We start from the raw sequence: 21,872 nt of genomic DNA on the forward strand, positions 1-21,872 counted from the left end.
GTTAAATAAATAAAATAACATATAAATAATTAAATTTTTGTGGCCAAGTTGAAATCATGAGGTCATTAAATTTATCACGAGATAATTATTATTTAAATAAATAACAAAAGGAAAAAAGTAAAATAAAATTATAATAAATAAATATATAGCAAATAATAAAATATAATAAATTAAGTATAATAAATGTAATATGTAATATATAATAAATGATAAAATATAACAAAAACACATTTTGATAATATAAAGATTCAAATTTTCATGACATTAATATTCATGACATTATTTTGGTCAAACTTGATCATTAATTTATTTGAAAATTGTTATAACATTTCTGTATCAGAATTTTTTTCCAATTCTTTATTCTAATTTAATTCCAGAATATAGTATATTAAAGCATTTTACAGTGATTGTAGAATAAATTTTGTATATAATTAATGTAAGTTATATTAAATTAATATAAATTACTAATGTTAAATCGGAACAGCGTGCTGAATAATTTACTCTTAGTAGAATGTAAAATTTGCCACAGCAAAAGAATTAATTTTCAATGTTTTATTAAATATTAGAAGCGTTATAACATAATGTTAAAAGCCTCTGTAAAAAATTTTTCTTTCGTGTATGATAGAAATTTTGTTAAATTTTTATATATTTTATGAGATATGTTTTGTAATGATGAAAATATTATATTTTATTATTATTTTTTATTTAATCTTTTTCTATCACATGAAGAAAGGTCGAAATGTCTTTTAAATAATAAACAAGATTAATTCTTTGATTCTGCCGATATGCCGATGCAAAATTGTAAATTTCATTTTCTGATCGAGTTCAGGCTTTTGACTTTTAAGATCTTCGTCTTCGTCTTCTTCAATTTATATCACTCGGTCAAGGAAACAGGCACTCAGAGGCATGCCACTCACGAACAATTTGAATATTTCTATGGAACTTATCCGTTGAGAGGATCAATGAAATATGACAGTAATTGGAGAGTCTCTTTGCGGAAACGGTAACATTCGTTTTCTTTTTGATATCAGATAAAGCACGATAAAACCTTTTGTATATAAAAATCAGGTCGCGATGTTAGTTTATTAAATATATGTTCTATAATCGTCCAACAGAAATCGATTTGTCCGCTACAACATCCGCGAGGGCTGATATACTCGTGCTCGATTTTTAATTCAGATAAACCCCGTCTGAATATGCTTTAGTAATGCACAAATGTGATATTCTCTCTGTTGTATTTTAGTTCTATATTAACAGCTTTAGAATTTGCAATATCGCCGCGGCGTATCATCATAATTCCACAAGGTATTTTTGTTAACCGCCCCTAAAAATCCCCGTCCTCGAAATAAACCCTCGTCCATTATTTTTTCCCCGGACAGCTCTGTACCACGTGTCGAAATTCAACAATAAAATTTCGTTACTCCATTGATTCACCGTAAAGTCGAAGAAATATCGCACAATATATTATTCGAAGTGAATTAATACATTTATTATTATTTTTATACATTATATAAATCCTTGTTTTCTTTATTGTCGCTATTAATATTTTACTCGAGCCACAAAACTTTTATTACAACGAAAAACAAAATCTACATAGTTTTAAATAGAAACTCTACCCCCTCGAGATGGTTAACCGAGTTGAAATGTAATACTATACAGAAAAAGCGATATTGATTGAACCATAGTTTTCATATATCTTTCATGCCCATTCGCAAACATTATCTGAAAAGAAGTAAATGCGTATATATATATATATATATATATATATATATATATATATATATAAAATTGTCATTTATGTATATATTTTGATGATTTATTAAGGAGAAACCATGAAAAAGATACATATGTGCGTCGGCACATGTTTTTCCCTGATAAATCTTTTAGAGCGTAAATGACGAAAAAGAGGAAGAATGATTCGATATTTTGAGGCAACATTTGATTTGCAAGTACGTGTGCGTTACCTTTCTGAAATAACGCTGCTTCAACTGTAACGCCGGTCTTTATTACGGGACATGGACGAAAAGCAGTTATCTCTTCCTGTGTACACGACTATGGTGTTTGCGCCATTTCCGGAACGGTAAAACGACACTAGGCAGTCGAGTGTCGCGTTAACGGGATTGAGTTAATTCGAAGTCAAGACAGTAAACTACGTTCCCGTTCATAATACGAGTGGTTTGTACAAGTGACTACTCCCTTTCTCTCTCTCTTTCTCTCTCTCTCTCTCTCTCTCTCTCTCTCTCTCTCTCTCTCTCTCTCGTCTGTCTTTTTCAATTATTGGCTATCGCGCGCAAAATACGACGAGTTCCATTTCGCGTAATGAAGTTCAGACAAAACGGTACGCCGAAATATCAATTCGCTCTGGTCTGTCGAGTACGCTTCACACGAGGCTTAGTGCCATTATGACGTCATACTATACTCGTATTATAACGCAGCAATATTTCAGGCGTCCCGTATTCGCCGTTACAAGTACCGAGAGATTCCGCTCCGAGCTATAGAGCATCGTTTATAGTCGCAAAAAACGCGACATCTCCGATTATCTCGCTAATCTCCGTCATCCGAGGTATCTTTTTTCTGCCAGTAGACTTTATAAAGTCCCGCTTGTTCCGTCAGATAAAATCGTTAGAAATTTGTTGCGCGATATTTTCTTTTACGTTTCCTCTCTCCACCTCCATCTCCGCGCGCGCGCGCGCGCGCGCATAGTTGCGATAGCGAAGTTTGGATGGTGTCTTCAGGTTTGAGCTTTGTATTCAGACGGAGTACAACGCATCCAAAGCCTCCACACTGCGACGCAATGGTATTACCGCGCGCTCGTCGAGCAGATGCAAAGCGTACATTTATAGTCGGGCCAAGAATCCCAACAGCAGCGCGCCATTGCCGCCCCGCGCGCTCCGCAACGATAATAATCCTTACGTGAACGATACCTTACGTTCGCGCAGCTGCGAGCCCGGGAGCTAATTATACGAGCGGGCGAAGAGACACGGCGCGACACGACGAGTCCAGCTGCAATTTTTATAAACCGTAATTTTCGATAAAAGCCACTCTCGTCTCCGTCCGCTATCTCTCGACACGCGCGCGCGCGCGCGCGCGCGTGAAACGCCGTCTCTCTTTCATTCGGTGCGCCAAGGAGGTCTTCTTGTTTTCTCGAAGCAGGCTCCTTTTTCCGCCCTTTCAGATTGCACGTAGCTTTAATTTCTCCTCGAAGGTCTTTCGCTACTTTTCTCGATACCCAACTCGAGTCGGTGGCGGCGGCGGCGACGGCGGCAGTGATGCCTGATGGTAGCGGTGGCTTCGTTTCCGTTTACGAGGAAATAATAAAGGTCGATTATCGACGGTGAAAATTAATGTCGGGCGTCTCGGGAATTTAATGTTATTAACTTACGGCTATATTTATCCGTGTCAGAAAAAAATTATGCATTCTTTTTAAACTTATTTAGCGACAATCGAGGAAGAGGATGACGGTATATCGATAGTTTTTACAGACAAGCTGCACATAATTCAGATATCGAAAAAATTTTATTTAACATAACTTTCGGACATAGACGGGATTAATCTTTAATAATTTTCCCATTAAAATATTTTAATTCACAATACTCGCGTACAGGATGCATATTTATGGCCAATAGAAAAATAAAAGTTAGCTAAATGAATTTAGTATATAAACGAATTGGAGCATGCATTTTCGATGTTTCACTAAAATATTATTTAAGCAACGTTCTAATATTTCAATCCCCAACGTTGGCTGCTACATGGAAAGGATAACGGAAAATATCGAGATCGCCGTGGAAACGTAAACTCTCGGTACACCTACAAATACGAAGTTAAGTAATCTGTGACGCGATATTTCAGCGAGTATTAGCGATATGCGAAGAAAGCGCGGATAAAAGGGCGGCTAAAGAAAAAGAAAACTAAGAGAAAACGGCTCTTAAGGTAGAAAGCATTTCTCCGTAAAATTCCGCCGTCTTAAAACGGATAGACGGGAAGGTCTTTGAAAATATGCAATTAGTTAATCCTCCTCGGCGTTTTTTCAACGACGAAACGATGGCAGCCGATGCCAATTGTGACTCATAAATGATGATGTTTCAAAATTAATCCTGTTGTATTTGACCGCTTAATTGTATATATCGAGTTTACCATAAAAGATACATAAAAATAATCGCGATTGGTTCGTCCCGATTAATTTCATCAATGCTGTTTTGAGGATAAGAATAGCTTTTGTTATTTTATCCGCGCTTTCTTCGCATATCGCTAATACTCGCTGAAATATCGCGTCACAGATTACTTAACTTCGTATTTGTAGGTGTACCGAGAGTTTACGTTTCCACGGCGATCTCGATACTTTCCGTTATCCTTTCCTCAGATATTCAAATTTCTTACACTTATACGCACTTTCAATACACACGTGCTTCTAATCGTATGTACTTTTAATTAGTCAGAGACACACTCTCGTTGATATTTTAAGCGATCATTAACGCGACCCGGAATATCCCGGCTCGTACCTTCTTTTTACGAGCCAAAGTTCACCCTCGCTACAACGCCTAATGGATGAAATGGCTCTACGTTTGGTATTATTGCGCCACCGCTGTTACTTTCTGTCGGGCGAGGCGAGCGAAATACTCCAATACGCTCCCATTAGGCTCCTCTCCCGGGCTGCGGAACGAAATAATGAGTTAAAGTAGTAGTACGACGAGAGATGAGAGGGGCACCGTCTCGCTTCCATTTTCATTGCTGCGTCGGTTTCGGGGTAGCTGGGAATTATTCCGTCTCATCTCCAACCGAGCAGCCAATTATTATCGCCGGTGACAACACACCGGTCGAATATCTTTCGTACTCTTCGAGAAGACGCTCCGAGATGCCGCGACGCTTCCCTTCCTCCTCCCCCTTCCCCTTCTCCCCCGCTCGCTCGCGGTAACTATCCCGCGGTAACTTTCTGCATTACGACCGTGTTAACGAAACAATTGTCGATGTTACGCGGCTTGGTGTCCTCGCCGGTAGCCGGAGCTGAGATTCCCCGACGAGTATGGAAACGATCCACCAGTTAAAAGTTCTGGAAAATTTGCGCGATCTCCCGCGCTGTATCTTTAATTCAATTATAAATTTAAGCAACGGAAGTTTCCTAGAATCATAAAGTAGACTTATCGATCTCGACGCTTCGCGCGCAATCCTCTCTTGAAAAAGCCCCCCCCCCCCCCCTCGTAGTCTCGCCGTCGAAAATTACAGACTTTGTTATTATGAAACAATCTGAAAATAGAACATCTCGCCGCGAAATTTCATTTTGTCTCGTCGATGGTGTGGCGTGCCTTAAGAATTAACGCAATCTAGATGTTGGAATATTTTTGTAAGAGGGAACGTATCGAAATAATATGTAGCGCATTTTCACATTTTGTTCATAAGTTCATCCACCACAATGAACGAAAAATATATGGCAATATTCTGAACAAATAAATTATCGTCGATATAATCATAGTTCATACAAGTCTACATTTGCCAGAATATGTCATAAGGCGGAGTTCCCTTTGGCAAAGAAATCTCAATTCCGAGGATATATATATATATATATATATATATACACTAATTATATAACACGCTATGTAATTGCCGTTTGCTAATGAAGTTATCGATCGGATACCGTTCAAATTTAGTTAGAAAGATCGAACAATAATAATTCTTACAAGTACGCGCGATCCGCTTAATTATTTATCGAGAGATGCAATTGATTTTAGAGTTTCTTCTAGCGTGAAAATATCTGCGCCACTTCTCCGAGAGAATAACACTCGTTAATTAGAAATAGATTAGCTCTCCTCCAGCAGAGCATGCGATTGCAATGGCGGAAATCAGAAACAGCATTCGATTCGCAATCGACAGACTCCTGATGGGGCTGATTAAAGTAACATCTTCAACAATCTCCAAATACGTATTCAACCCCCCTGAAAAGAATCGGCGCGATAAAAAGCGTACACGAAGTGCTAGTTCTCGTTTAACGTTACACACATTTAAACGTCAATCAAAGAAACGTTCCTTAATTAAAAAAAATATATCTTTATTTTGAACGGTATACCGTTATTATTTCGACGCGCTCTGAATTTGACTTGTATCTTCTGGGAAGATACAGGTATTCGTGAATCGATACGCAATACGCGCGAGTGCATTTGGCGGCCGATCGCCGATCGAATCGACGATCGAATCGACGATGATAGTCGCGATCGGCTTTTCTGTATTTTTCTCATGCGCGAACGTCGAAGTCACCCGAAATAAAGCCTCGGTCGCACGAAGCAACCGTTCGTGGCTCGGGCCACGACGTAAAGGAAGTTGCTCAACGACCGTTGCTTTTACTGTTTATACGATCCCCAATCCAATCTGCAGTCTGAGGATCTTTGAGAGAACGAGTCAACTTTCGGAGGAGTGTCACGACTGCCGGGCTCGCTCCTCCGATACTCGAGAACGAAATTACGATAACGAGGGATTTCGTAGCACGTTACACGATCCTACGCCAGCCACCCTTTCTCTCTCCCTGCGTCTTGCCCTCATCTTTCTCTCTGTCTTCTTCCGCCCACCTCTGTCTTCCCCTTTCTCTCTACGCTCTACATTTATCCTCCGTCTTTCGCCATGAGATTCTTAAATTCTTGAAAGTACGTTAACTTTCAGAAGTTTTGGTGAAATCTGGGAAAGAGACGGAGAGAAAGAGGAAAGGAGAAAAAGAGAGAAGGACGAGAGACATCACCCCAGAATTGGCGATAGTAATTGTAAGGATCTACTCGGTATTTTGCCGTTCCTACGAAGTTCGCCGTTGACGAAATTGGGGAAATATACAGCAACTGCAACAACATCAGCAGCAATACTAGTAAGAAGCCGAGAGCGCAGTAACCGTTGAAATCGGTACGGTTATTGTTTCCAGTGGAGTTTCCACGTCGGCCTCCTTCACTCGCTCTCTCATTCCATGCCCCCCCCCCCACCCTTTCCCCTTTCTTCATCCTCGGCTTGTTTCCTCGATCGTGACGGAATTGGCGGAACACACGGTAGCCCCTACGTATGTAAGGGACCAGCTACAGGCCGATGGTGCTGTGCGACACCACTTGTTGCAAAAATGATAATGAAGTAATAACGGAAGAAATCGCTTACGCGATCGTTGCGGATTTTCCGCTCTTCCGCTCTTACAACGACGCCCGTTACGTGGCGAACGCGCAAAACGCCGGGCTAAATCGTAAGGCGGAAATTGCGGAAGTAGCCGAATTTATGGAATCGGCCGACCCCGCGTTCAAAGAGCCGGTAATAGGGGAGATAATGACGAATATCGAACGACTATAGATTTTCTTGTTTTCTCTGTTTCTTCCATTCGTAAAGAAGAGACTGAGGTTTGTTGACAAAATGAAAAACTATTGAAAAAAATTACTGCAAAATTTTTTGCAGCACAAGTATTTTTTATCTTCAATTTGATTTAAATCGAAAAAAATACTGCAATATAAAAAAGAGAAAAATTTAATTTAAGAGAAGCCAAATAAATTTTTCATCATTTCGTATTAATATTTTTCAACAAAATGACAAATGACAAAATAAATCGAAAGGATTTTATTAGATGAAAGAAAAATTTCTGTTAATATATATTATATTCTTTTTTAATAACAGTATTTTTTTACTAATAAAATGACTAAAATAAAGTCTGCAGAGATAACTCATATTTAAGACAAGCTTGGCGTTTGTTACCGCGTGCATATAATTTATTACACAATGAATACCGGTAATAGAAGTAATTTGTTTGTAGAAACAGAAATTTGTAAGTAAATACATATTTCTTTAAAATACGCAAATATTGATGCATTTAATTAATTGTGATTAATGAACGTAGCTGTTGCCGTATTGTGAAGATTACCTGAATACAATCGCTCTTTGTTGTTACTAGGTTTTCATTGATTTAACATGGAGTTTGCCATAACAACTAATTTATACTGTATGTGCTAATTTACCTCGCAATCGAGGTAAGCTGCTAATTTATTATAAAACAATATGCGTTTTTAATGTGAAAATGTAGGTTTTCACTATTATTTTAGTATAATTGGAACAATTAGCTAGAAAAAGATTCTATGCCGAAATTGTAAAAATTATGCCAATAAATTTCGATCTTGCAGAAGTGCCAACGTAAAAATCAATAACGTAACATAAATCGCCCAGATGTTCTTAGAATAAATCTTTATAGAATATGGTATAGAAATGATAATAGTTGAAATGAAGAGTTCAAATCTAGAATCAAAAATGTTTCAAAAAGAAAATTTCGAAGAATGCAAAGTATATTGTAACTTTGATCAGGTTTTTATTGTTTATTGTTTTTATTGTTTCTAAATGTTTTCGCGCTTGTATTTGTCAAAGAGGAGGAGAATCTTAAAGGTGGAATCCTTAATTCGTAAGAAATGTCTGCGTGATCGTTCCTGATTTTCTCAGCTTCGCTGAGACGCGGAGATTCCACACCGGTGGTGTTATTCTTCGTCGATCGTCGTCACGGTATATCTTCGCGGCAAGCGTTGGGGATGGTTGAAATCCCCGCCCCGACGAAAGAAAATTATTCGCGTTGAATGCGAACCGCGTACTTTAATCTGCGCTTTAATCTTTTAAGTCCCGTATTACGTTGCACACATTACACGGGCGCGAAGTTTCTACGGGCCCGCGAGGCTAACGCAACTTGGACAGCAACCAAGATTTGTGCGTCCTGGGAGAGATCATTATTATCGATCTTCGATGTCGAGATTAGTTTAGGAAGTTCCGTTCGGGAGATTTGCCGTTAAAAGCAAGAGCTTCGACGGGCTCTCATCTTTCGCTCGGAGCGTCCGCAATAATGCCTTCGATGTGCCGCCGGTTGAGCTAAATCCACGTCAATCAATCTGGGAATTAATGCAAATTTTTTGAGCCCCTTGGGCATCGATATAACCCGTCCCTAGTGAAGCCCGGGAAATTAGTTAAATAGACGAAATCAATAGCGACGTCGGCTAGGACGTATTAGAAAAAAATGCCCCGATGGAGAGAGATATTTCTCCAGCGGAGATTTTTAATATCTACACGGACATGAGAGACGGGGGTGCTGTTTCTCGCGAACGTATTTTGTGGCCGCTGAGCTAATCTCGCATAAGCGAATATAACGCCGGGGAAAACTGACACGCAAGCCTGCGAAAAATTATGAAATAATGCCGGTGAATTCCGTTCCGCGTGAATGACGGAAGAGTTGTAATACCTTAAAAACTGTAATTGCGCGAAAGCGTTACGCGAATGTTCCCGACACGTAAAACCGCGTGAAAAATAGAATCCCCGGGACGCGGATAAAGGAAAATGTTTTCGCGAGTATTTGAATATAAATCACGCGCCGCTAGTTCTCCGGAGAAGTCAATAGGCACGTCTCGTTGGCGAGTTTTCGAGTGTGTGTGTGTGTGTGTGTGTGTGTGTGTGTGTGTGTGTGTGTGTGCGCGCGCGCGCGCATGTGTGCGTGCGTGCGTGTGCGTGCGTGCGTGTGCGTGCGTGCGTGTGCGTGCGTGCGTGTGCGTGCGTGCGTGTGCGTGCGTGCGTGTGCGTGCGTGCGTGTGCGTGCGTGCGTGCGTGTGCGTGCGTGCGTGTGCGTGCGTGCGTGTGCGTGCGTGCGTGTGCGTGCGTGCGTGTGCGTGCGTGCGTGTGCGTGCGTGCGTGTGCGTGCGTGCGTGCGTGCGTGCGTGCGTGCGTGCGTGCGTGCGTGCGTGCGTGCGTGCGTGCGTGCGTGCGTGCGTGCGTGCGTGCGTGCGTGCGTGCGTGCGTGCGTGCGTGCGTGCGTGCGTGCGTGCGTGCGTGCGTGCGTGCGTGCGTGCGTGCGTGCGTGCGTGCGTGCGTGCGTGCGTGCGTGCGTGCGTGCGTGCGTGCGTGCGTGCGTGCGTGCGTGCGTGCGTGCGTGCGTGCGTGCGTGCGTGCGTGCGTGCGTGCGTGCGTGCGTGCGTGCGTGCGTGCGTGCGTGCGTGCGTGCGTGCGTGCGTGCGTGCGTGCGTGCGTGCGTGCGTGCGTGCGCGTGCGTGCGTGCGTGCGTGCGTGCGTGCGTGCGTGCGTGCGTGCGTGCGTGCGTGCGTGCGTGCGTGCGTGCGTGCGTGCGTGCGTGCGTGCGTGCGTGCGTGCGTGCGTGTGTGTGTGTGTGTGTGTGTGTGTGCGCGCGTTTACCTTTCCCGAGCGGCGAACGCCACTATCGCATGTATCACCTCGACTGTGAAACCGTCTGATAAGCTTCTTTAGCATATAATATCCCGGGTCGCCTCGTCGAAGATAGGACATCTTGAGAGGACAATTTTGATAGTGCCTCGAGCGATGATTTGATAATAATCTGAGATATGCCATCGACCATTACTCCATTACATCACGTAGCGTTACGTTAGCTGGTACTTGGGAAAGTTAGATTGTTAAGCGCGTTCGAGAAATTGAATTGCGTTTCTAAGAGGAGAAGGGGGGGGGGAAGAGAGAGAGAGAGAGAGAGGATTTTGAGGATGTAGAGAAAGAGACAGGGAGGATAGATGCACGTCAGGGAAAAATGTAAATACGAGGATAAAAATCTTAATCCGTTGATGGGATATCATAAATGTCCGGCGAACACATGCTAAAAATGATAAACGTCATGGTGGGAATGGGCGGAATAAATATCACGCAATTTCGTAGTTATGTTTGGCTTTAATTCTGAGACTGTTCCTCGTGTTTAATCTGTATTTATTATTTCATTTATTTATGCTAATAGCGCATTTTTTCAATGCCTCGTAAAGTACGTATCTCGCGAAATATTCCCTGTTGCACGGTGCCGCCGTTGCGCGTTTGTTGATATCTCGCTACGAGTTAATACCGTCAATATCGGGTTGAGTAATTGATAAACTTTTACGAGGTTAATTTTAATAAATGAGCAAGTAGGTATGCGCGGTACACATAAAGCCCGCGTAAAGAATTATGTTACGCGATTTTCGATCATGACAATTCGGCTCTACGAATTCTAGCTCTATATCCACATTACGCGGCCGTATATCTCGTAACGTACTAATTCTAATAATGTTATCGATTCTGTCTATGACGCGAGAATAGAGGCAATTAAATTCGTGTATTGAAGCACTCAATGCCGATATTCGACCGGAGGACAGCGGATGCCGCAATGTTTGAGAACTGCTGTATCGGGCGACACATTGCGTTATCTAAAATGTATTATACCATCGGTTTATCGATCAAATCGGGAGGTCGTGTATGTGTGTGTGTTTGCGTGCGTGTGTGTGTGTGTGTGTGCGCGCGCGCGCGCGCGTGTGTGTGTGTGTGTGTGTGTGTGTGTATCCTTTATCTCGCATTCCTAACTGTACGTGTTCTTAAAAGACCTTCGATAGCTGGCATATGTATCCCCCGCGCTATCACGCGGGCACGACAGTTCGGAAGATTTCGCCAAGATACAGGAGGTAACGTGTGCGAGCTTAATTTTACGAGCGTGAGGAGAAGCGTCTAAAATCTCAGTCGTATTGGTCGATCGATATCTAAAAGAGAGAGAGAGAGAGAGAGAGAGAGAGAGAGAGAGAGAGAGAGAGAGAGAGAGAGGGAGGGACGGAAAAAGAAAATAAGCGAGTGTCTGCTTGAAAAAGGGGAAAAAAAGGGGGAAAACGTTTCTCTCTCTCTCTCTCTCTCTCTCTCTCTCTCTCTCTCTCGGCGAGGGTTCGCGACTTCCGTATCGCGGATATCGCCACCCGGAAAGTCGTCCGTACGTTTAAAGTAACGCGTGTAAGCCGTAGCTTTAAGCGCTTATCGCGATTAACACTTACTTCGGAACAATTTAAACTGCTGGCACTGTCGTGCGGGGTAGTGAGGTTTTTATATGGCGAGGGAGAGGACAGGGTGTAAAGAGGTAGAAGCAGAAATTACGCGCGTTATATCTGATATAGATCGCGTAGAGTGCTATTTGTCTAGCAAATGGGACAATTATTAAATGAATTTATAACATAGTATTCAACAGATGATGAATGTAAAAAAAAGTGAAGAAAATTTAAAAACTTGAATTTAATATAATACCGATAATAAAACGAGGTTCTTTTTACACATTGTAACGCTTATCAGAGGGAATATAATGTCTGCGCGAAAAAAAGTACTAATAACCGAGAAGTCCAACGGCAAAAGGGTTAATTAAAACCTCTCTTCCTCTCTCTTTCTCTCTCTTTCTCCCTTCCGAAACGCGGCTTGTCGGCTGCTTGATTCCTTTTGGAGCTTCTCGTATACGTCATTGAATCCTCGCCCGAAGGAAAGCAGTAATTCCTGCTCGTTAAATCGCGCCGCGCCATCTCTTACACGCCACTTTATGTAGCATGTAGAGATGGAGAGAGAGAGAGAGGGGGAGAGAGAGAGAGAGAGAGAGAGAGAGAGCGCAATAATTTTAAGTATTCACTGGCGAAATCGTGCGATGTGTCGGCGAACGAGACATCGTACGAGCGAGAAAGAAAGAGAGATAGAGAGAGGCAGTTGGGGAGGAGGGAAAGGGGAGGTTGCGACTAACGACCCTCGTCGAGTAATTGGGGTACCAGTTGCACGCGTTGGGATGGATTTCATCCCCCGAAGGCAGATACCACGGCGAAAGAGTTGGGAAAGTGGCAGCAGCAGCAGCAGCAGCAGCAGCAGCAGCACGAAATCACGATTCCGCTACATTGGCGCGAATGTATACGGCATGCACGTTTCCCGGCTACGAAAAACTGTGACGTGCATGTAGACAACCTTTGGAGAGCGGAGACCGTCCTTATTAACGTTCCGCGAACAACGACGACGGCGACGACGGCAACGGCAACAACGACGAGGGACGGTGACGCGTCCCTTTTTTCGCCCCGTCATTTCTTTCGCGCGCAAAGATTCTTCTTCCTTTCGGTCTGCGAGGACGCTTATCTCCTCTCTCTCCCCGGTTCTTTACGACACGCCGAAAGAAGGATCCAGTCCCCCGAGGACACATCGAGAGGAACGGGAAAGCGAGCGTCCTGATGATCCTCCCCGTTCTATGGAGAAGTTAACTACTAGGCCAATGTAATCTGGTGGTCCACCTTTATTTTGTCCCGGGGGGATCGTGGAATTTTTCAACGGCACAAGTGCGGCGCAATTGTTTATCGCTGGTTCACGCTAAATCTGGATCTCGAGAAGCCGATGTGGCTTACGTAATTTTCGCGAAGTCTCTTGTTCTCAGCGGGGATAAAACTCGCCTTTCGCACATCTTTTTCTTTTCGTCGTTTTTTCACTCTCCTCCTCTCTCTCTCTCTCTCTCTCTCTTTCCCTCACCGTACGAAGCATTGTATTCGCGATTAGTCGACAATTTCAACGTGTAATTTGCCAAGATGTAAATCTCCGTTTCGAGGAGATTCATATGTTGTATACACACGGCTCTCTCTCTCTCCTTTTTATGTCGCACTCGCGGACGGCCGAATAAAAATGTTTATACCTATATGCATCAAAGTAAATCGTTGCGAATAACACAAGAATAGAGGAAAAGAGAAGCGAAAAATCCGGGGAGTCCGCGCGTGTCGAGGGGGACTTTCGAGGGATAATTTCCTCGAGGCCGCGCAGGGAATCTCATGCGGACGAGCAACGCCAATGGGTTTCGCTATTCCAACGGTACACCCGGTATAAGCGCCGCGCGGGACGCATGCGCTTATTTATTAGCGCGACCGAAAATCGATATCCGCCCTTCTCGCTCGCACCAGCGGCTAATATTTCCTTCGGCTTCGCTTACTCGCGTGAAAACCGTGTAATTCCGCGGATCGCGGAACGGCAGAAACGAGGCTCTGCATCGTTTCTTTTTGTGACGTTTACGGCCTCCGGTGCATCGGTATCGAATCGCGATAGAGAAGCAGCAGGAGTAAGACGGGAAGCTGGCAGAGTGAGAGGGAGAGGGAGGAGAGGGAGAACAAGAGAGAGAGAGAGAGAGAGCTTCGTTATTCAAGGAATACCGGATCTCTTAATCCGGGCAAAGAGCCTTAAATATTCATGTTTCATCTCTGCGCGAGCACAATTTTAACGGCAGATTTACAGCCGTAATAATGAGTTACAGAGCATGTAAGTAAATTAGCGCAGCGGCCACACTTTCTCTCTCTCTCTCTCTCTCTCTCTGTCTCGTTCGGCGATAATAGAATCTCGGAATAATCCGATGATCATCGATTTCTTTCCGTTTATAACCGTAAACGCAATGTAGCGGAAGATTAGTCGTCGGGACCGTTTCTTCCAAGGTGTATCAGTTTTCGTGCCATAAATAAATAATTAAAAGCCGGATTGAATAGACGGGCGGATGACCGGGTAATATCCCTTTACGTATTCAATGTAACATGTAGCAACCATCCGAAATGCATTGTCCCGTAACATTGCGCATTCAGGATGAAATTACGTTAGCGTCGGAATTATGGAGAAGTATTCTCGAAAATTCGCGGATTAGGGCTGTAATCTTGTAAAGCGATGATCCAATTACAAGCGAAAAGGATAATCGGATCTCTTCATAAATCGGAGATCACGCGAAGAATTGCATGCGCTTTTTCTAACGTCTCGCGGACTGGTGGACAATCTCTAAAATACATTCTAATTGAAATTCCACTAGAGCTGATCCCAATCGGGGGATTAATCGAAACGAACGCAAGTCGCGCTATTACTCTAATTAGATCTCTAGATCTCCTCCAACTAGATTTCTAACCAGATCGTCCCTTTAAATACCGGTTCATATTTCTTGGCCGCGCGACCAAATTTCTTTACGGTATACCGCTTGAATAATTTCGTTACGTCGCAACGAAATACGCCGCAACAATTCCAAGCTTGACAACGATAACCGAAGTAATTCGACTTTGTTTCCCTCCTCCTTTCTCCATCTCCGTTTCTATCTCCGGCGAAGCTACGACGACGACGACGACGACGACGACGACGACGGCGACGACGACGAGTCAGCGGCGTGTCCCGAGACCGAAATTCCACTCGGCGTACTTCGAAACAACTTGGCATTGAGCGACAGACACGCGTCTCGCCTCCGCATCGCCGCCCACATCGATCAACCATCCGCGGAGGCAGGCAACGTACAAGCAATCCGCCCGTGGAAATACACCGTCGTCGAGCGAGAAATCAGAACACACCGCCGAAAAGCCGATGTGTGTGCCATTGATCCCATAAGCGGACTTAGCGAGGTCGAGTGCGCCGTAATCGAGAATCGGCTGGCTAAACGCCGGGACAACGCGGTGTGGAATAAAGTACTTTATCGAGAGACGCGGCATATAGCATTACTCGCGCTACACGTCTGGTATATAATGGATATATCCAGACCTTCAGCGGAACCGTGGTCAAAAGAAATCCGTGGATAAAGGATATCTCCCCCCCCCCCTCTCTCTCTCTCTCTCTCTCTCTCTCTCTCTCTCTCTCTCTCGGTGGATCCGGATGGATCCGTCACGGACGCACAGGGCGGAGATAAAAGGACGTCCCTTTTGAGACGCGAGGACATACGGTCCGTTTAAAGTCGCGATCGAATCGAGAGGTAAAGTTATCTCGACCATTATTAGCCGAGATCTCTCTCGGATTTAGGCTGCGCCGGGAGGAGAGAGGGAAAGAGGGGAATTCTGATCTTCGTGCTCGGCATCGTTCGAGGGCGGGAAGCGGAAGGCGAGCGTGGCGGCCGACGAAATTCCACGTGCGGCCGAGCGCATTTCGGACGCAAGGGTGGTCGTGCATTTTCCCGGGCGGAGGGAAAGGGGGGGAGAGAAGGTATACGATTCTCCCGACACGAGGCGTTTCTCCCTGGCCGCGCCGCGGGAAAGGAGAGGCACTTACGCGTGTCGACTCGGCTCGATATCGCGGAGAAATCAGGACGCGCTTGTCGGAACAATTTCCGTCGACAGCCATAATATCGTCGACGGTCTCGGAATAGAAGCGAAGAGAAGACGTAGAGGGATGGCGGGGTAGAAGGGAGCCGTTGGCCCTGTCCGCTGCTCATAAAGCGGAGGATAGTTCGCTCGCCGAAGTTTGACGGCTTCTACGTGGGACAGGAGGGAAATCGCGGTGCTCCGCTCCGAATTCGGAGCTTTTTATTCACCCTTCTGCCGTTTCCCCCATGTTCATATCTTTCCTTTAACGTCTCTTTCTCCATCTCTCTTTGTCGCCCTCCCCCCTCTCTCTCTCTCTTTTTCTCTCTTTCTCTATCTATCTTTCTCCTTCCTTCGTGAACCGAGAGATATCGTGCCACGGTGGATACCTGCCGCCGTTCTCCCTCGTGGGATTTATCGAGGTTTAATTTCAATCGCACCACGGGAGAATCCTACTACGGGCACACCTTCCCGATTCTCAAACCTCTCCTTCTTGTCTACTTTTATTCGCGGCCGGTCGCGCGCGCCATTCGATCCCAATATTTGCTCCGTTCGACGCGGGCTCTTGTTCCGCCACTTCGCCTCCGTCATCTCCCGTGTTTGCGCCGACATTTAAGCTGTATCTTAACAGGCGTCGTATAATTTACATTATCGATTTCAGAAACGCCCCTGTCGGGATCCGCAACGACTTTATATTCAAACGAGGTAAACCAGGTTAACCCAGTTTTAAGTATCGTAGGAATCTCAACCCGTCGCATTAAGTCTACACATAAGAGCGATCAACACATTTTCCGCGATAACAAACTCGTTCAATATTGTCAGACGACCTGTTCGGCGTGTCGTAACCGAGTTGCGTAATCATTATCACTGAATGAATTATAACAAACGTCAGATGAATCTCTGACGAATGTCTGACGAGAAAATGCATAATGGATGGTACGGCCGTTTCTCGAGAGTCTTCAAACCCGGGGCTTACGAAATTGTCCCTCCCTTTAAGTCCGCCAAGTGGACTTGTGCGGTCCACCGCTCCATACACCCTCATAAATAAATCGCGATTATGCTCCGTGTGTCTCGGCGCGGTGGCCGGTGCGCACGGCCGCTCGGACCGGGTAAATTAGGGCGTGATTAAGCGAATAATTAATAACAAATCCGAGTATGCGGTACCGCGGCGACGGACGGCCAATAACGAACGACGACGTCGCATGTCGGAGAGCTAAGAAACATTATAATATCGCATGGTGCGGCCGATTTGATCGTCATTGAAAAACGGAACGGGCTCGTAATCGCTTTGCTGGCTCTCTCTCTCTCTCTCTCTCTCTCTCTCTCTCTCTCTCTCTCTCTATTTCTATTTCGAGCATGCGATGTTACTTATGTATATAACGGCTCCGCGCCGTCGAATGCATTATTAATTATTTCCGTGTACGCCCGCGCGTGTATCCATCTTCGCGATGAGCGAGCGAGCGGGCGAACGTATGTGCATTTATTCGCGGTCCAATCCGCCCCGCGCGCGAGCGTAATATGTATCGGGACATAATAAATCTCCCCGGAAATCGAGGATACCCCGGAGCCGCCAGAGGCGCGGGGAGGATGGGGGAGGGGAAGGGGCGGCCAGATCGGAACGCGTCACGGCACGATGACAGCTACAGAGCGATTTTTTATACCGCCGCGCTAAATCGACGTTCCCATCCCGCGCGCAGCGTGTGGTGTCGAGAGAGATTCGGGCGTTTCCTCCCCTCGCCCACGCTCCCCTCCCCTTCTCCTCCTCTTCTCGTAGCGCGAGCTCCCAGATGTAGCGAGTTCGTGCGAGATGTTGTGCGTTTTGCATACATTTAGCGTATAAAGCGTCGTATAGGAAGATCGACGGTGTCGATGATCCCCCTTTGAGACCTCCTTCAAGGGAAAATGCTCCTCCGACTGACCAAAAAATTTGTCATCAAATTTATGATCGGCGAGACACACCCCCTGTATATGACACGTATCCTCGCGCACACATTTTCCACGTTCTCCTCTCCGGAGAGCCGTTCTGTGTAAATTCGATATATCCCTCTCGCTTCTTCTCGGCCTTGCCCGAAGATATGTGTGCGCGCGCCCGTGTGTGTGTGTGTGTGTGTGTGTGTATGTGTGTGTGTGTGTGTGTGTGTGTGTGTGTGTGTGTGTGTGTGTGTGTGTGTGTGTGTGCGCGCGCGTGCGTGTGCGCGAGCTTTTTCCGGATACCGCTATATTTTTCTTAGATCCGACCCGCTTTGCGACGGATAATGTCGCGACGCACATCCCGATCCTTCTACCCGTGCGATAGTGGCGTAAATGCATTAACGTAGCTGAATTACCGTCGCGATAAAGCAATTACGTTAACGGCACTTACGTCGTTTAAGATTCACGGCGTAATCGTCCCGCCCGTTTTCGGAACGGAGCGCCACCGGATTGCGGGAAACTCCGATCACGTATTCACCCTTTAACCGTTTCGATACCAGCTGCGCATTCGGCGGTGGGAGGGAGGCGGGGAGGGGAGAGAGAAAAAAGAGACTGGTACACACGTACATCGGATTCCGGCGTGCTCGGCAGGAGTTATTAAAATCCGTTGGTTATTTAAGTAAATAATAACGAACAATGACGCGGATGTTTTCCTTTCGTAATTTCCCGGCTTTGTGGCAAAAATTTGGGATACATGTGATAATTATGGTTCATTTTTGAAAACCAATTACGTCGGAAGATCTATTATTTCGCTTAATGAATCAACGCACGGAAATTACACTAATTAAAAATTCATAAACTCCGCATAGTGATGAATGGCCGTACGCCGACCGATAATTGTGCGGCTTATCCCCGAGTATTTTTAAAAAGCGTTATCCCGCCCTTATCACGAGAGATTTCGCCGTTGTAACGCTTCCGGTAACGTCGCTGAAGGCTTGAAGGGGTTAAAGAAAAAAAGAAGCACGGTTCGCTCGCAGCTTACGCCAAGTTTTGACGTTGTTGCGCCCCGATTGAAATATGCGCCAAGTGCACCGTGGAGCTTTTTAATCCAACGGCCGGGAAAGTATCGGATACGTCGTTACGGAGTAAGATGTATAGTCCTCTTCTCCTCGTCGTTTTCGGCTAGAGCTATCGATCACGCTGCGGTGGCGTATCGTGTTTTACGAGGATAAAAATATTTAAGATAGCGGTCGATTCGCGCGCGCGGCGAATATCTTCGCGCCGCCGCCGCCGCCGTCGCCGCCGCCACCGCCACCCCCGCGCCGTCCCACCCCCAATTTATTTACCTTCCGTTTTTCCCATAACGACGCGTTTGCAATGTCGCGACTATTTGAAATATCACGTGTGTAATCTTTTCCGACGTAGCTTAATACGCTGCAATTATCGCGCGGCCTTTCGATTTTACCGACCACATTCCCCATCGAGCGATTATTTTCCTATTGTCGATCATCCGCGATAAATTGAAAACCGTCGATGGATGAATTGATAAATCATGAAGTACGCACAATCGTAGTGATTGTTTCGTAGTGATATTTTGATGGAATACTATTCCGCTCGCATTGTAACGTTACGTTAAAATTACGTAGAAGAGAGAGAGAGAGAGAGAGAGATTATTTTCTACGTTGAAAAGGTTCAAGTACCTTTCAAGTTCAAAGTACCTTTCTATTCTATTTTCGACATCTTTTTATCGATTTATAACTCCAGCTTTCCATTATAAAAATTTTAGGCTGAAAATGAATATATAAAATTCTCCTATTTCAGAAATATCGCAACAAGCAGTATCAATACATACTAACATATTCATACTTTCCTAACAATATTTCTATTATTATTGTTATTTTTCTTTCATCGCGAATGTACGTTACACGAAAACTGTTTCAGATTCTTATCAAGTGCGGCTGGGCGCTTTTTTCCCCCCTCGCAACTTTCCAATCTCAGCTTTGATAAAACACAGAAGAACAACTAGCACCGGGACTTGTGCGAGAAGTTACTTGCATTACAAGTTTTTGTACTCGTAGAAATTCGAACAATGCCCGACGAGTGTCGGTCGAGTGTAGTCCATGCAAGTTTAAGTTAAATATTGCTGCAGCGGGCAACTTCCCGCAGACAGAGAACTTGTACATTCCAATACATTCTAATTAATTAAAACAATCAATATCTGCTTTAAGCAAAGCTGAAAGCAGTTTTATAAAACTAAAAGGTACATATTGATCCCCCTCCTCCCTCGCTCCCTCCCCTCCTTCAAAGTGAACGCCGGAGAGTCGCTTTAACGGGCTTTCGAATGACATTACAGATATATTACATGTCACGTCACAATTCGATTTCGATAATTTTAATCATAGGACTGTTCTAGGAATTTGGAACACGTGCATGTGCGCGTCTGAATATAAGATCCATAATTTCGTCGATATATGTATAATGCAATTTCTGCAGCTTCAACAACGCGATGGATTTCGCGAAGCTGCCGAACTACTAACGAATGAAGTTCGCTTTACGGATTTACGCGGACTCGATAATTTACGGGTTTGCGGATCTACATATATCCGACAACTTATGAATCGAGCAATTCACGCAACCGTGAATCCATCCGCCCATTACGCGCGAACTAAACTAGACGTTTCGCCGCTTGATAATACACGCGCGCGCGCGCGCGCGCGATCCTTTTTCCGCCGATTTTTTTTTTTCCTTTTTCCAAGGCGGCGGGGGCTGCGCCGGCGTTTCCGTATTATGTAGCTCGCATGTACGCCGCTTTCCATCTCGGCGCGCGTAACCTTTATTACGATAAAACACATGGGGGAAAGTACGGCAAAACAGAAATATGCGAGCGAGCGTGCAGCATTCATTTCATACGGACGAACGGCGTCATAATTTCCGCGTTTTTGTAGCCGGCCGGCCGGCCGGCTGCCCGCCGGCCGGCGCTTTATTTCGGCACCATTGTCGGTCCGGTTGCGTAATAAATAGGATGCTTGATGCCCTGTAAATACATTTCCCCCTCATCCGAATCATTTCTACCGCCACGCTGCCGAATTTCGCCGCTTTTGTTCTGGCGAATCGAGGAAATCGATCATTATGCGTGTCATAAACGGCTCGTTCGTTTTGAAAATCGAGTAAATCACATCGGCGGGGAGCCTCGTTAAAGCGGATAGATCGTTCGTCGACATGCGGTATTTTGATATCGAACCGATCGGGTACGGAATCCCGCTGAGAGCAAACAAGCTTTAGAAATGTAAAAGATATAAAAATTAAATGTGCTTGGAAACATAATAACGAGGAAATGAAAAGGTCGCATTTATATATCTGATAAAGAGCATAATAAGAGGAAATAACGAATGCATTAAATTTCACCCTTTTGTAATTTAATTTACGTAACGCACACACTTTAATTTCCCCTAGCAATCGGACTTACTGCCCCTTATAACAAAAATATCGAGGGGAAAATTGAATATATATATATATTTGATCGGATGTTTAACCGGAAATTAACATATGTCAGATGTATAATACACGCAACACCAATTGGGTTTGCAGTACCGGAAGGGATTAAATTCATTAGCCCGCATCCGCATCCCGCATTTGAAGGTAAATGCGGCGATATCGCTCTCCGGTCGCGGTCGACATCGGATGTGATCTTCGTGTTCGGGCAAATAAATGCTCTGCCGAATGACCGAGTTGCGTTCAACGTTAAATGTGGGCCACGAACGCGGAGCGTTCTGCCCGCCGCGAGATATGATTTACTTTCGTAACAAACGGCCCCGTCGGAAACGACTCGGCCGTTCGCCGTCGGCGTCACGACGTTACAGCTACATCGTGTAACGGTGGCATGCATTATCCGCCGCGACGAAAGTAACGTTGTCGTCTACGGGGAGGCGGACACAGATTCGGCATTGCGGCCGTTCTGATGGGTTCGCGGAAGACAGATCGGTTGTAACGTCGCGCGGTCTAACCGCACTGCGGTCGTCTCAACATTTTCCGGCATGTTAACCCTCGAGCGGGACACTCTATGCGCGATGCACGTGCACGTGCATCCCGGACTTTTGTACCAGACAACAAGCACAATATGGTTCGCCTCCAAGTTTGGCAATGTACATT

At 45.0% G+C, this 21,872-nt stretch overlaps 1 protein-coding gene and 1 long non-coding RNA gene across 2 annotated transcripts in view; both read left to right on the top strand.

Moving 5' to 3' along the window:
- Positions 1-21,872, top strand: part of LOC105428206 (uncharacterized) — a 158,604-nt gene that overhangs the window by 11,608 nt on the left and 125,124 nt on the right. The gene's annotated exons all lie outside the window — the stretch shown is intronic.
- On the top strand, positions 11,551-19,982 carry LOC148937412 (uncharacterized). Its single transcript, XR_016138427.1, has 2 exons — positions 11,551-14,037; positions 14,858-19,982. It is a non-coding gene; the product is annotated as an uncharacterized LOC148937412 (long non-coding RNA).

This window comes from Pogonomyrmex barbatus, unplaced genomic scaffold (genome assembly GCF_055798465.1).
Source record: "Pogonomyrmex barbatus isolate J1 unplaced genomic scaffold, ASM5579846v1 scaffold14, whole genome shotgun sequence".
Classification (NCBI taxonomy): domain Eukaryota; kingdom Metazoa; phylum Arthropoda; class Insecta; order Hymenoptera; family Formicidae; genus Pogonomyrmex; species Pogonomyrmex barbatus.